The 15,159-nt window shown below is 45.7% G+C and overlaps 1 protein-coding gene across 1 annotated transcript in view; it reads left to right on the top strand.

Moving 5' to 3' along the window:
* FBH1 (F-box DNA helicase 1) overlaps nucleotides 1–15,159 on the top strand; it is a 1,469,681-nt gene that overhangs the window by 615,786 nt on the left and 838,736 nt on the right. The gene's annotated exons all lie outside the window — the stretch shown is intronic.

Raw genomic sequence — 15,159 nt, forward strand, 5'->3', positions numbered from 1 at the left:
CAAAGCTGTCTGATGTAGTCTTGTCGCCGATTGTGGACTGCAATAGCAGGGAGGGGGTGGACTGTCCAGAGCCAATTCCATTGGTGGCTACCAATATGGTTGCCTCCGGTTCAAAGGTTTTTAAGATAAGTGTTAAATGGTTAAAGAAAACCAAAAACCTGGTATTGACAAATAAAAATTGGCAGACCTCTAGAACCATACTTCATTCTTTGTTAAAAGAATCCTGTGGCAAGGGGCAAGCTAAACCCAACTGTTCTTGACTCTGCTGTGTTGGGTCGATGTACCCTACAGATGGACTTGGGGGTGAATAGGGCACTAGATCAGAGGTGAGGTGTGTTAAGTCCAATACCTCGACTAGTGATGTACGGTCCTCCTATTCAATCTTGCTCTGGGTTCGCTTTTGGGTCAAGTGGGCCTGCTGAGCTCCCCCATGCTGGTCTTGTGCAAACAAATTCTTTACTCCCATGTAAGACCTTGAGCAGGCCCACAGATCCCTATGTTTGTCTGGCTTTGACCTTTAACGTGCTTACCCATCGGCAAACTTCGTAAATCGGATGGGAAACTCTGACCCAGAATGCAGAAGCTCATCCCTCCCCTTCGAAAACTCACTCATCTGATGCGGCCGGAGTACTGAGGGCCTGGAGTGGTTTCTCACTGCATGGAGGCCTGTTTCAGGCTTCTCCTTCAGTTTCAAACATCTCTGTAAATATGCCTGTAGAGGTGGAGCCAAATACCCGCATCAAAAGCTCTGCCCCCATGTTACCTATATGCTGGGAACCAGAGATTGCTACACGAGAAATACCAGTGAGGATGCCTGTACCACAAAGAATCTTCGAGGCAAGGTATCCATTAAGAAAACCCTACATACACGCACAAAGAAATAGTGCTTTTCTGGCTGGGGTTCTGGAAGAAGTATGTATCTGAATAAAAAGGAGACTGGTGACAACATGCAAAGCAAGGACTGATGCACCTAGAAGAGATGCAAGTGATATGAAGATATAGACATTATATAGAAACTGAAGATGAAGTATCGAAGTAAGCAGCATTTCGGGATCGAAGTGAAGATGCTCGAGCAAGGAAGCATTGAATAAAATGCAAAGTAACTTTACACCTGTACAGATGCAGCAACGCAAGTAGGAAAAAGTAATCATAAAGGCTGGCTATGTAGTGAATTAGATGCAGCAATGCACCAATGTATACATATAGGAATGTACACAACCTGGATATTCCTCAATGCACTTTAGCAAGGCTTGGAAACTCTTAATTGGAGAAGATTTCAGTGTGGCACAGTTGGATTTAAAACTGATGGCGAAGGAGAATTTTGAGAAAGGCTTGGCTGGCCCAGCACCAAGAAGACGGGGCCACAGTGAAATTGGGTGCCTGTCAAAAGGCTACAATACATGTGAGAAAAGAACAAACTTCTTTTTGAAGCAGAATGAAAAAACACTGGAGGCGTCAAGAGTTCTTCATTTAATAGAATTAAATGCAGCAAAAGACTCGAAACAGTGGTCTCAAAGTCACATGGTCGAGATCGAAACTAGCTTGTGTTGAGTTACACCGCAACTGGGAGACAGAGCAATTCCACACTCCCTTTATTTCTCAGGCACAGACAGCTTCTGCAAGGTCGAGTTCAAAGCCTTAGTTGTCTGGCAGACTGTAGGAGTGATGATAGATGTTGGGCTAACTGGTGGGGAGGCAAGACCACGCCAACCTACCATGCACCTGGGATGGTAACCTGCGTGCTGCTAGCGTTGGAATGTTCCAGAAGGGATAAGTGTGCCAAATCAATTATAGAGGGCAACGTAGTTAGGAGACCTATAGTTTGTGTAACCAATTGATCGTCTTGTATTTAGTGATGATGAAGATGACCCTTCACTTGGGATGGGCTTAGTTGCCCACCTGATTTAGACACCCAATCACAACTCTGGGCTATATAGAACGTATACTTAGATGTCCCCCGAAAGCCAATCACCGTTACTCGTAGGTTTTTGTAGTTTGCCACGTAACATGACATTAGTGATGAAGAATTTTGATTATATAAGTCTTTTTTCTTCTAAATTTTGTTGAGATCATGTTTTGCGACATTGGATGATGTCTGTTGTAACTCCCTGTTTTAGATGATTGATATTAAAACAGAACCAAACTTTGCCAATTTCCTGAGTCATTTTGATTATTGATGTTTGAGTAATTTCTGCATTCCCATACACCTGTATTGCTGCCTCATCTTAAAGGACTCCGGTCTCTGAGTTCCTGCCCGTGACTAGCTGCTCCATGTGTCAGAGGAATTCCACTTTAGTATTCAAGCCCGTTGTTGAGCCCTCGTTCTCTTGGAAGACTCCATCTCTATTCCTAGATAAACCTAATAAACACCCTAGGACTTTGAAAGTTGGCCAATTGGGATTGAGAGCTGGAACAGATGAAATGGCGAGGAGACCGATTGGTTCCTATGCTTTGAATACATTGAGAAGAGGTGATGACCTCGCTTGGGGGGGGAGTTTTCGGGTGAGCTGTTGGTTATGCTTGAGAGTGTTGCACCGGAGAATGGGCGTGTTTCTTTGAATCGCTCGAATGTGCTGAGGTTGTTCTGCTCTCTCCCTGCCTTTGCACTTATTTCCTCATCTGATATTGACAGAGGTTTTTTTTCAGTGATCGGCAGTATACTGATCGCGTGGTTCTACATCTGACATTGAAATTAGTTTGTGACTTATTATTTAAGGAGACAGTATGAGGAACATATTTAAGGATATCAACTTCTTGACCTCTGCACCCTATGTGTTAGTATAAATCTCCATGTTATTTAAGGAGTTAGATGCTATTAGGGCTAGGCACTTTTGTTAAGACTGGGCGGGGGGGTATCTGCCCTCTATATGGCAGAGTAGAAGCACAGAGCACCCCAGCCAAGGTTCTCTATAGGGTACCAATGGACGAGCAACCAAGGTTTAAGCTTTCAGGAGGTGATGTGGGCTGGTTCTTAAGGACAGTGTAGTCCCCAAGCCCCTACACCCCCACAAAGGAATGGCCACACACTATGTTATGTGATATCATTTCTTTATATAAATAAGGTTCCAATATATATACACAGTCAATAAAACACTTTGTGCTTTGGCAAATCTAATATGGTAAATATGTACAAGGTCTATGTTACACCACAGTTCACTCTTGAATCCTTTAAAATGCACCAACTGCTGACCGTTCCAGTAGCACACAAATCAATTAGTAATGTGAACCAACATCAGACCTAGGAAGGAAGAAAAGTTAGGTTAAACAGTTGCAGAATACTTTGTCCCACTACCATGACACAGTTCTGTGTGAGGATCCCCCCACCTGGGCAACCTGTAAATAGTGTATCAACAATCCCAGTCCATGTATGTTTGAAATAGTCTTGTTTCCTGCTAAAATGTTGTACTACCCCAATGCACCTGAGTTTTAGCAGAGTTTCTTCGATGGTTCGTTGATGCATCCCTCGAGTGTGAACTCCCTCTAAAGCAGGAGTCACAGGGTGTCAATAGTCCTCGAAGAAGGTGATCTCTAGCGTGCAGAATCCTTGAGGGGGAAGAGTTTGATGCCACAAAGATAACTCGATGAAGAACGTAGGCCCGGAAGCGGGTGTCGGCGTTGACGATCGGGACTCGACCACGGCTGGCTTTTGGATCTTTGTGGACTTGGGGCGGCGGGAACCCACCAGCAGATTCTCCTTGGTTCGTCGACATCCTTGACTTTCTCCGGCAGGACAAATCGGTCGATGGTGATGGCAAGGGAGTCCTTTGTTTCATATGTCTTGGGCAAAGGTCAAAAGTTGCGGTTCCAGTCGTCGGCAGCATGGTGTCAAGCTATCCCTGCTTCTGGGCAACACGACTCGACAGGCTTCCAGCGGTCACGGAGGTCCTCTGGACCCTGGTTGATGATGCTGGACTTCGATGTCCCGGTGCTTCACTTCAGGATTCCTCAGCGGCAGCCTTTCAGGACTGACTTCCAGGGTGCCTAAGTGAAGATCTGCTTTCTGCACAATGTTCCCTCGTAGCTCGGGGCGAGGTCTCCTAGCCAGGTCCTCTCTCGTATCAGTCCTCGACAGACTCGACAGCTTTCGTATCAGGTAGAAGGAAAGCAGCAGCAGTTCTTCTTTTTCTAGCTGGGCTTCACAGATTTATTTAAAAAAGTTTTTATTAGATTTTATAAAACTGAACAAAAACAGCCCCGCAGGGCAACCAGCTCTGATATAATACACATCCTTGCAAGACACATCATATACATGCCTATCTTTTCTATCTACTACTTAACACCCCTCCACACTGCCTTCCTGCTGATTATTTAATCAATTACAATTACTGCATCCACTTCCCCCATGTGCTGCCCACTCCCTCTCTCCTCCACATTTGTGAACAGTGTCACTCTGAGCGCTATCCATCTTTGTATGTCTATTCCAGTTTCTGTATTCTGTGTCTTAAGTGCCCTCTCCCACATCCCTGTTTCTGCTGTGCACCACCTTTCCAGTTCTTTCCACCATCTGTGCACACTCGGTTCTCTTGTGTCTCCCCCCCCCCCCCCATGGCTATGCTACGCTTATCCAGTATATGCATCAGGTCTTTGAGTTTATTCAATGGCTTATCTTTCGTGTTTCTCTGAAATCGCCCCAGCATTCAGGCTTCCGGTGTCTGGACATCTAGCTCAATGCCTCCTTGGGCCACCTTAATTGCTATCTTCGCCCAGAACCCTTGTATAACCGGACATCCCCAGAACATGTGTGTGAGCCTAGCCTCCTCTCCCCTGCATTTGGGGCACACTTCCCAGCCCTTTTAAATGTTGAGATAACCGCAGGTGTAAGGTATGCCCTTTGCACTATATACATCTGTATTAACTGTAATCTAGCATTTCGGGATACTGTCTTGTGGTATCTCTTTATTTCTCTCCACTCTTTCTCTTCAAATATCTTCTCCAGTTGCAGCTCCCATTTACTCTTACAGTTCAGCTCTTGCGGTGCAGTTTAATAAGATCTCATAGATTCTGGACACTATGTGTCCGCCTTCCGCCACTGCGAGCAACATCTCTATATCTTCATTTTCAATATCCCCCTCCCTGACATTTGGCGATCTTGTACGTAGCACTCCCAGAACCGCGCTATGCATCAAGTACTGTCCTGCCAGTAACACTGCATCCTCCCTCAATTCCCCAAACGGTTTCCACCTTCCTTCATTCCGCAGGTCTTCCACCGTGGCCACTCCATATGTTTCCCACCTTGATTATATCATGGTCCTATCGTCCTCCCTGTCCCAAGGACCGCCACTATCAGCGTCTGTGGAGAGAGCGGATCTTCTATTCCCAGGAACCTGCCAGATTCGGATGCCCAGTTTCACCAGGTAGTGACTCTCACCCTGCTCCTTGGCAGGAGCCTAGAGGAGATCTCTCAGGTGTTGTCGCTGCAATGTGGACTGCAGCAGTGATGTCTCTATCGTGAGTACTCCTCTCCAGATACCTTGCATAATTAAACTTCCCCAGCCTGTCCCATTGTGCTAGGCCTGTTTGCTTAAGCGTGATCATCTCCTCCAGATGTTCCTTACTTATCAAGGCCTCCCCTTCCCTTCTTTTCAATTCCCACTCCGTCTTCTCCAATTCCCTCATCAGGACCTTCTGTATCCCTCCTGACTCCGTGATCATCACTCCCCTGATGACCATTTTGTTTGCTTCCCAGACTGTGCCCACTTTTGGGACGCTCCCCTCGTTCACTTCAATATATTCGACAGTGCTCTTCCTGACATGCTCAGCAAATGCAGTGTCCTGCAGCGCTTCGCTCCTCAGTGTCCATGTGGGAATTGGCGGTCTTGGAGGAGTCACTCTCCATCTCACCACCAGTGGTGAATGGTCCGAAAGTATTCTGTGAAAAATCAGATTCACTTTCACCACCCGTAAACATATAGTCTATCCTGGTGTATATCCTATGTGGCGCTGAGTAATGGGAAGATCCCCTCGTTTCTCTATGCTCTGCCCTCCACAGGTCACACAAATGGAAGTGGTCCACTAATGAATTCAGTACCTTAGCCGGGGGGATGGCCACTTATGCTTGTTATCAGACCTATCCAAAGAAGGGTCCATTGTGCAGTTGAAGTCCCCACCCCAAATCAAGGTACATCCTCTGTATGGGCCCAATCTCGCATACAGTGATCTAAAGAACACACTGGTGTCATGATTTGGAGCGTGAGCGCTCGCCACACAAACCTTGTGGTTTTCCAATAGTTCATGCACTATTGCCATCCTGCCCTCGTTATCAGTTTTCACTGCCAATATCTTGAATGGTATTTTGGGAGCTATCCAGAAAAGGACCCCCCTTGCAAACAATGAGTATGTAGAGCCCACCATCACACCCTCCCAGGCCCTTTGCAGGTTCTTCTGCTTCTGCCCATCCAAGTGTATTTCCTGTAACAGCGTCATCCCAACCTTATTTTTTCGATTACACATGCTCGCTCTCTTACATTTCAAATATTTATTCAATCCCCTCACATTCCAAGTCCTTATACTGACCGTGTTAGCCATCATTGCTCATGTGGTGGAGTTAGTGAGGCCACCAGCCTGTGGCCAGCCTAAGTAGGAGTTTGATGCAGTCAATTATTAACTGCGGCATGCTCCTCCCTATTATCCCACCCCCTCCCTCCCCTTACACACACACCCCACAGCAAACATAACTTGTCCCGCTATGCCATGCATTCTGGGATAACCCTGTTTCCGCTCCATTCCACCCGGTCGTGAGACTAGCTTCCTGGTGCCCTACTAACTATGAGGGGTGTATAGGGTTTGCTTTCTCGTCCCACTACCAGTAGTCCGCAATCCCTGTTCTGCTCCTGCAATTTTGTTTCAACATTTCTAGCCATTACATTCAATTGTCTTCTTGTGCGACCTCATGAAGTACCACCTCCTGCTAAACTACATAGTTATTGTCGCCACGTCGAACCACACACCTGCTATCCATCACATCCAGGTCCTTGGCCAGTCTCCGGTTCATCAGGCAACTGTATTCTGTCCATCCATTCGAGTGTTTCCTCAGGCGATTCGAAGGAGAGGGATTTGCCCTTATGGATCACTTTTAATCTCTCTCGGTATATGAGCATATGCCGGAGTCCGGCTTTACATAGTCTGGCATTTGTGGTGACGAACTGTGCCCTCCGCTTCTGAACTTGGAATATGTAGTCTGGGTATACAGCTACTTTAGCAGAGTCTGTTTGTATCTAGCCCCCAGCCCTGGAGAAGGCCAGTAACTTTTCACGATCTCTCTAATTAAGCACGTGGGCTATCACTGGTCTGGGTGGGGTGCCTGGGGGCGGTCTTCTGATGAGAGAGCGATGCACTCTTTCTATTGTGAACCCCTGAGAGAGTACTCCCACTCCAATTTCCTCTAGCAGTGGGTTTTCCACGTAATTGGCAGGCCAACTATTAGTATATTGTTTCAACGGGCTCGCCCCTCTGCCTCCTGCGCCCTATCTTCCAGAAGCTTCATTTTCTGCATGAGGACATCCACATCTTTCGTTGTCTGTGCTCTGACTTCAGTATTTTCCTTCACTTGTTCCTTCAACTTGTTTGTGCGCTGCGCAATCGCACAGACATCCTGGCGCAGCAGTGCCAAATCTATTGCCACTGCATCTATCTTACCCTCTAACGTTGTTTGCAGTACCCCAATCGCTTCTAGAATCTCCTGATTACCTGGCTTTGTCCCCAGGAGGCGGTGATTGCTCCTTCATATTGTCCACTTCTTTGCCTTGCCGGGGCGTTTGGCTTGATGCAAATGTTTCTAGCATGGTTTGCTTGATCTTCGGTTTGCCACCTTTCATCGTCATTTCCTTCTGAGTCCTGTCCCACGGTGTGGTAGCTGTGTGGTGGCCCGGCCCCAGCACTACTTCCAATTGATTGTGCTCCTCTGTTACTGCTGCTTTATCTGAGTCTGCGCTCTCCGTAGTCACTGGTTATGCGTGAGCGTGGAGTGTCGCAATCAGGCGCACCCTCACCTGTGCCTCCTTTTGGGGTCACACTCCCTTATTTCCAATGGCCACAGCCAGCGCCAGGCTCAAGGTCCACAACTTGGCGTCTCGGCCCTCTCTGCCCCTTCCGCTGTGGCGCCTACGCTGCTTGCACCCGTAATCCGCCTCAGCTTCCGTGTCCCGAGTCCTTCCTGTTCGTATGTGTGCCCAATCACCCAACCAGGCCTCAGATTGGCTGCGTGCTGGGGGCAGCCAGGGGTCTCCATACCATCCCAGGGAGTGGCAGGGGGGAAGCCCACTCTCTCTGCAAATATTTTGTATGTCTAATCAGGGCCCCCTCTCCTCACCAACTCCTTACCTCCTTTCTACTGCCACTGCAACTTGTCCCCACTCCGTGCGTAGGCTGCACGTGGCGTCCAGCAGTCCGATGTTAGGAGTGTTTTAAGCTGGGCTTCAAGGATAAGCAGCTTCAAGTTTCAACTTCTGCTTCTGAACAATTCTGGTAAGTGAGAGGTTCCCAGATATACTGTTTTGTCTCTCATTCACACTACTGAGCCAAGCTCAGGCAGCCAGTTATTCTGATGGGCATTCATGTAGACAGGCAGCCAATCAGGCTCACAGTGCATTCAGGCCATTCACTTCCACCCAGACACCCATACCAAGGAATGTGGATTGGGGCAAGCACCCGCCCTTTCAGCACATCACACTGCATTCATGTCTGTTTCGGGCATGGCTGTCTCATTCTTTGTCACACACACAGGTACCAGACAGCTCTAACATGGAATGCATATTGGTCACACACTCCATTCACCCAGGTCCCACCCCAAGGGTGTACCCACAACATACAGTCACTGAGAAGGCTCCAGCCAGTCTGGCCTGGACTTCCCCACAATACCATATATGGTTCTTCCACCCAACAGCCAGTCAGGGGAAGGGACATAGTCAGGGCTTCCCAGGACTTTGGGAGAACAAGGTAACAGGCAAAAGAAACCAAGAGGCCATAGGGGCCCTCTTGTCTCCTATCGGGAATCCACGGATTCCTATGGCAGGGCCTGGGTATCCCAAAATGGAGGATACTCGGAGCACCTGTCAAATTCTGCATGGAGCTGCCACCAGCCCATGCCCTGCTCTGGGGGCCACCCACAGGTGCTCCAAAACATACACTAGGGGTACAAGGTTTTAGAATCCTCATAAATGTGACAATTCCGTCTACCTTAGGGCCCTCCAGCTCTTTTGCTAAACTTTGGGACTTTGAACTTTTTAATTCTGCTTGTTTTCTGTGTTTGTTTCTTCTGATTATGGAGTTTTAGACAACTCCTTAGGCATCATCTTTTCATTTGTGTCACACAGCACCCTCAGTGCAGTGACACAGGGAAGCCTCTTACTATTTCCCAGAGAATGTAAATTGAAATTGACTTTACTAGTCTCTTTAAATTCCTAGACCCAGCACACCCTATTTTACAATAGAGTGCTGGAGGGGTTACTTAGTATCCCCTATGTCTAGAAACATATTTAGCAGTCAAATGCTACCCTTTCCTCTCGAAATGGCTGGTGGCAGTGGTTTTACAACGAATTACCATGATTTTTCCCGACCGCGAACACTGGTAGCGTTAAATCGCAGGAGCCATGTTTTTCAAGATGGCGTCTGAGCCCCCTTTGTTGAAATGGGTCTCCGTCTACTTTTTTCGCCATTTCATTTTGGAAAGGTGCTTCTAGAGTTTGTCTCAGTGCCAAACCAGGATTAGTCCCTTTGTTCCTATGCCTTTGGCAGGCTTCAGGACTGAAGACCTCCTCTGGCGCCCGAGTGTCTGGGGTGGGCAGGAAGTGAGGGTGGTGCCCGAAACTCCCTGTGCTTAGTCTCCCAGGAGACCCAAATGCACTCTGGTGCGATTGGCTGGCTGACTGTCCGGCAAGGACAGCCACCCTGCTGGGTGAGTGGCAGCTAGGCTGGAATGAATGGGAGGAAACTGGATAAAAGGTGAGTCGCTTGGCTTGGAAGGCAGTCGACCACTGGAACGAAAGAACCGAAGATGAGCTTGAAGAGGACAGCTGCTGCAACTCCTGGACCGTTGGTTTGCCCGGTGAAGCCCTGCTGCAGGTCCGACTCGCTAAATTCATCTCGACAGAGAAGCCCTGCAAGGACGACTTCTCCCTTTGAGTTGGTGGGACCAATCAACTCGTAAGCCACCTTGATACCGTTCTCGGAGCAGGTTGTATGTTCCTCAGAGTGCTGCAGGAAACCGAATAACCAGGGAGAGGTACACCCGTTTGTGTGCTTGACTACAGCTACTGGAATTGAAGATTTGCCATTTGCCAGCTTTTTGACCAGTCCCAGTGCAGTGCAGGAGTCCCCCAATGGCCTCCCTCTTGTCCCCATGACTGAGGCTCAGGAACAGCGAGATCTGCAGGAACTGCCAGGAACAGATGTCTTCAGCTGCATCTTTTTCTTCATTGTAAGGTACTGTGAAAACCCGACCGAGAGAACTTACCTCTGACTGCGAAAGTGCTTGAAACTTCGGCAACTTGCAGGCCTAGTGAGCTTGTGATGCGACATATGAATCTTTCTTTTACGAACTACTTCTGAGAACTTTGGCAAATAATTTTCTGTTTAACAACCAGAACTGCCTATCCCCTATCCTATATAAAACTTTAGCCCATTGACTTTGGATAAACCTATTGCATTGAATTGACTCCTCTGGTGAACTCAAACTATTTGCACTGTCTAAGAATAACTGTAAGCTTCTTTTTATTAACTTATGCCTTTTTGCTCCTACTTCAAAGTACTCTGAATGCCATTTTGCTCCTCCTTCAAAGTAGTTTAAATGCCTCAAACGTACAGTGTAAAGTACTGAAGTATATTTTTGTGTGATATAGATTGCCTCCTTCTAGTGAATGTTTTATAACTGTGAAATAAATTAATAAGTGTTTTACCAAGAAACCTTGAGTATAAGAGTTTATTTGAATACATGTGATTGTAGACCTTTGTGTAACATCCTTACAGCTCACATTCCCTCTTGAGATAAGCCTGGCTGCTCAGCTCTGCTTCCAAAAACTGTGTAGTACAGACTTATACCAAAGGTTGGTTTTGCTTACACCCGTAGTCATAGTTGTGTGTAGTGGTCCCAAAGGTTACTGCATACAAGCCATTGGTGCCATAAGGGTATCCCAAGGGTCTGTTCACCACAACCAAAAAGAGGAAGATCTGCACTGCCAGGAGTCCCACATGGACTCCTGTGCAGAAACCAACACAGAACACACATAAGGGAGTACAGGACAAGGACATGGAGGCCTTGTCCCTCCAATGCATTTCCAGCTTCACCGTTTTGACCTCACAATATATTCTCCTACTACTCCACAGGTATCTCGTCCCATTGCAGCGATAAGTCTGTCAGATATGGAAGAGGCTCTGTGTAAGGAAAGTTAGCACATAAGGGGTGCTCTGGGTTCAGGAAGGCCGCCTTCTGCCATGTAGGTGCAGAATGTTGGCTTTCCGTCACAGGGCAGACTTAGGATTCATTCTTATCAGAACTCTCGGCATCATCCCTAACATTGTACCTATCGATTTCCAATTTCTCTTGATCTCATGGAATACTAGGGGGCACAGAACCTTTTTCTCTGATATTAGAGTAGGTACTTTGCTAGCGACCCATACTGTTGTCGCTCTCCAGGAAACCTGGTTGATACAGTGTTCTGCCCTGGATGGGTTTCAAATTGCACATCAGCCGGCGTGGAATGGTTTGTTGGTTAGGCCTTTTGGTGGTTTGGTGACATTGGTTAAAATATCAAGATCGATATCCATTGTGTCTTCTACAGCTGGGAAATTCGGCATTTTGGCCACCCACATTAGGATTCGATTGGACATTGTTTGGGAAATTCTGCTGTTTAACATATATTGGCACAGTGGTGTATGTCCCCTAGAATCCTTTGTTGGCCAGATTGTTGATCGAGCAAATTAATGGTTGTCTGCCTATGTGAATGGCCAGCTTCTTTTGGAGGATTTGAATGCATGCTGTGTTTCTATGATTTCTGGACGGGCAGCCAATCTAGGCTCTGCATATAAGGTCCAATTTGGGAAAGTTTGGACCCAAAATCTAACAGGGATGGGTCTAATAATGCTCAATGGATCAGTTGCTGGTGATGAGCCGAGTAGGCCCACATGGACCAATGGTCGTTCTACTCTGGACTACATTTTTGTGTCACTGCCACTTTTTGAAAGATGTCATCAGCTGTCTATTTGTGAGAATTCTTTTAGTGACCACGGTCATCTTTCAACTCTGTTCCTGTATCAAACTTCGTTTTTTCCCCGGCCTGAGCTCTTTAGCCCTAATATGATTATTAATCCGGCTGGCAACCGGGTAAGTTGGAACTCCAAGAAGGTAATGGATGTCAATATGACTGCTTCCTCCCTTCGTGGCACCTCTCCTTTGGAATTGCAATTGGATGCCTTTGGAGTACAAAGATTCATAGGCACTGTCACTGACTTGATTGGTCGGGGTCTTGTTAGGGGGAATTGTAGTAAAAAATCCTTTCGGAAGCATCTGCATGTTTTTAGTGCTGACATAGTTCAACGGAAAAGACTAATGAGGTCCAAAATTAGGTGCATCAAGCAGGGGGCAAACAGTTCCATTGTTGAAAGCATTTGGCCATAAAACAAATTACACTAACCTACAAAAGGTGGGTAAAGGGGAATCGGGCCTCACAGCTGATATTGGGATTATTTTGGCTAAGGTGGCCTCGGCTTCTCCCCAAATAGACACGCTGAAGGTTACTTAGCTCGCTTACACGGATTATTTTTTATTGTTTGACACAACTTCTAGGGGCCTTCAGCGTCTCTTAAATGCATTTTTGCCTCATGCCATTGATCACAATCCGCATGTTAACTCATCCAAAACATACGTTTTCACCTGTGCTGTTAAAAGGAAAAAACTGGTCTTGGGGAATACATTTTATATAGACCAGGTTCAGCTAGAGAGAGTGGAAAATGTTACTTACCTGGGCTTTGCGATTTCCACACAGGAAACTAAATTGAGTGTGAGGGACGGGGTTGCTCGCTCGAGGACCTACCCTGGGAAATCAGTTGATGCGCATTGATCTAATTTATGGAAACTTTTCCCTTCTCCCGGCTATTAAATTGTATGAGGGAAAGTTAATACCAAAACTATTGTATGGTATTGAGCATTTTCCTGACTGGGTGGGTGACACTCTTGCAACGGTTGAAGGATCCTTGTGGAGATGAGTATTCCATGTTTGAAATGGTTTCTCTTTCAATCATTCGATTTGGTCTTGGGCTTCTTTCCTTAAAATGTAGAGCCCCGTGGCGGCTTCTGGCCCTCTATTTTACAATTCTTTCTTCAGAATTGGAACCCTGTCTGTATACTGACTTGAAGAGGATTATGGTGAATTCCAGGGATTCCTTTTTTACTTTCCTATTTAAGACCTGTAGCTCAATCCTGTTGAGCTTGGACTTGATGGCTGCTGATTTACTCGAAAATCCAGAAAGAGTAAAATTAATTTTTACAGACATGACTGGGCTTCTACAGTTGATGCAAGGCATTCTTACCAATCTTTGAGTCATCTGAAATTTGACTATAAAAAGCTAAAACACTGCTCCTTTTTTAAACAATGTATCCCCATCCATATGCAAGGCGTATGTTTATCCATTTTAGATGGAACTTGATCCCGACAAGTGAATTATTGTCTTGTTTTATTGACTGCTCTCAACTGTCTACCCTTTGCTGTTTTTGTAATCATCCTTTAACGGTTGAAACCCTAGAACATCTGATTGTCCATTGCCCTGAGTTGAAAGGAAAGTGTGAGGCGTATTTTAAGAATTGTACATCATTTCGAGAAACTGAGTCTTTTTGGCATATGTCTCTCGCATTTCGGGTTACGTCAGTTGTAATAGCAGTTGTGGAGTTTCTATCTTCATTGAAGCTTGAATAAATTCAGCTACATTTCTGTGTTTTATCTTCAAAATCTTTTTAATGTATTAGTATTTTTTTTTCTGTGCTGCATATTACAAATGAAATCATTTTATTTTGTTTTTATTGTATTGTATGATACATCATGAATATTATCTTTTACGATTTGTCAAAGGTTTTAAAATAACCACATGACAATAAAACATAAAAAAGTTAAAAAATTAAAGGAAACCGTGGGAAAAAGCCACAAATTCAGATTCCCTATTTGGGAATCCTTATCTCAACTAAGGGGTTGTAAATGTGAAGTCTTCCAAGTGTTCTTATGGTTTATTGCAATACCGCCCCCTCTTAGATTAAGAAAATGAATAGAATAATCATTTGGAACTAACAGAGGGAACATAGCTTGGGAAGAGTCATTAAACCAGGTTTCTGTAATGAATAGAAAATCTGAATCATGTTTTTCCAGCTGGTCATAAAGCTCTCCTGTATATTAGACTGGCTATCTAGCACTTATTAACGCAACCTTGGCATGATTAGAAAGAACCTCTGTAGGCATGTTGCATTGTTCAGTCCCATGGGCATGGATATTGTGTTCTTGTATTTTAGTTAGTGTGCTTAAAGGCGGAAAACCGGATTGGTTTCTGAGTGCAATGAGCTTATCCCTAGGATAACCCACTTTATCATTTAAATTCATCGTATGACATGTGAATTAACGACAAATATCCTTACCGGTTACAGTTGTGGTATCAAAGGCACGGGGAGCATGCTAAAAAGCAAACAAGATGCCTCCCCTGCCAAATGCCAGAGCCAAGCCAAAACAGGCTTAGCATCAGTGCTTTGGTTAAAGCCTTTGGTCCCCTTGAGATGGTGTCAGCAATGTGCGCAACACTAAGTGGTATGGGAATTGTAGGTTAAGAAAGCATGCCTAATAATTCAATTTGTAAACAGATCTCGTGCCCCTGCTATAATCGGATAGTGGAACAGATAACTAAAATCAAGTTAAAATAGTTTCAATGACTTACTCTAAAAACAATTCTAAGAAATGAATCTGAGCAAAAAAGCAGTACCTGCACAGGCTCGATGCCTGCTAATATTATAATAATAATAATTCACCTTTATATAGCGCTATGAACCCTCGGGCATCTGAGCACTGCTTATCATTACCCACGGTGTGTGGTGTGCATTTATCGACCTCGGAAGGATGAAAGGCTGAGTTTGACCCTCCTGGGATTCGAATCTTTGTCGGCAGGCTCTGCACAGATGTCAAAGCGGCACTC

The sequence above is a fragment of the Ambystoma mexicanum genome, chromosome 12 (genome assembly GCF_040938575.1).
Source record: "Ambystoma mexicanum isolate Mex_15411 chromosome 12, UKY_AmexF1_1, whole genome shotgun sequence".
Classification (NCBI taxonomy): domain Eukaryota; kingdom Metazoa; phylum Chordata; class Amphibia; order Caudata; family Ambystomatidae; genus Ambystoma; species Ambystoma mexicanum.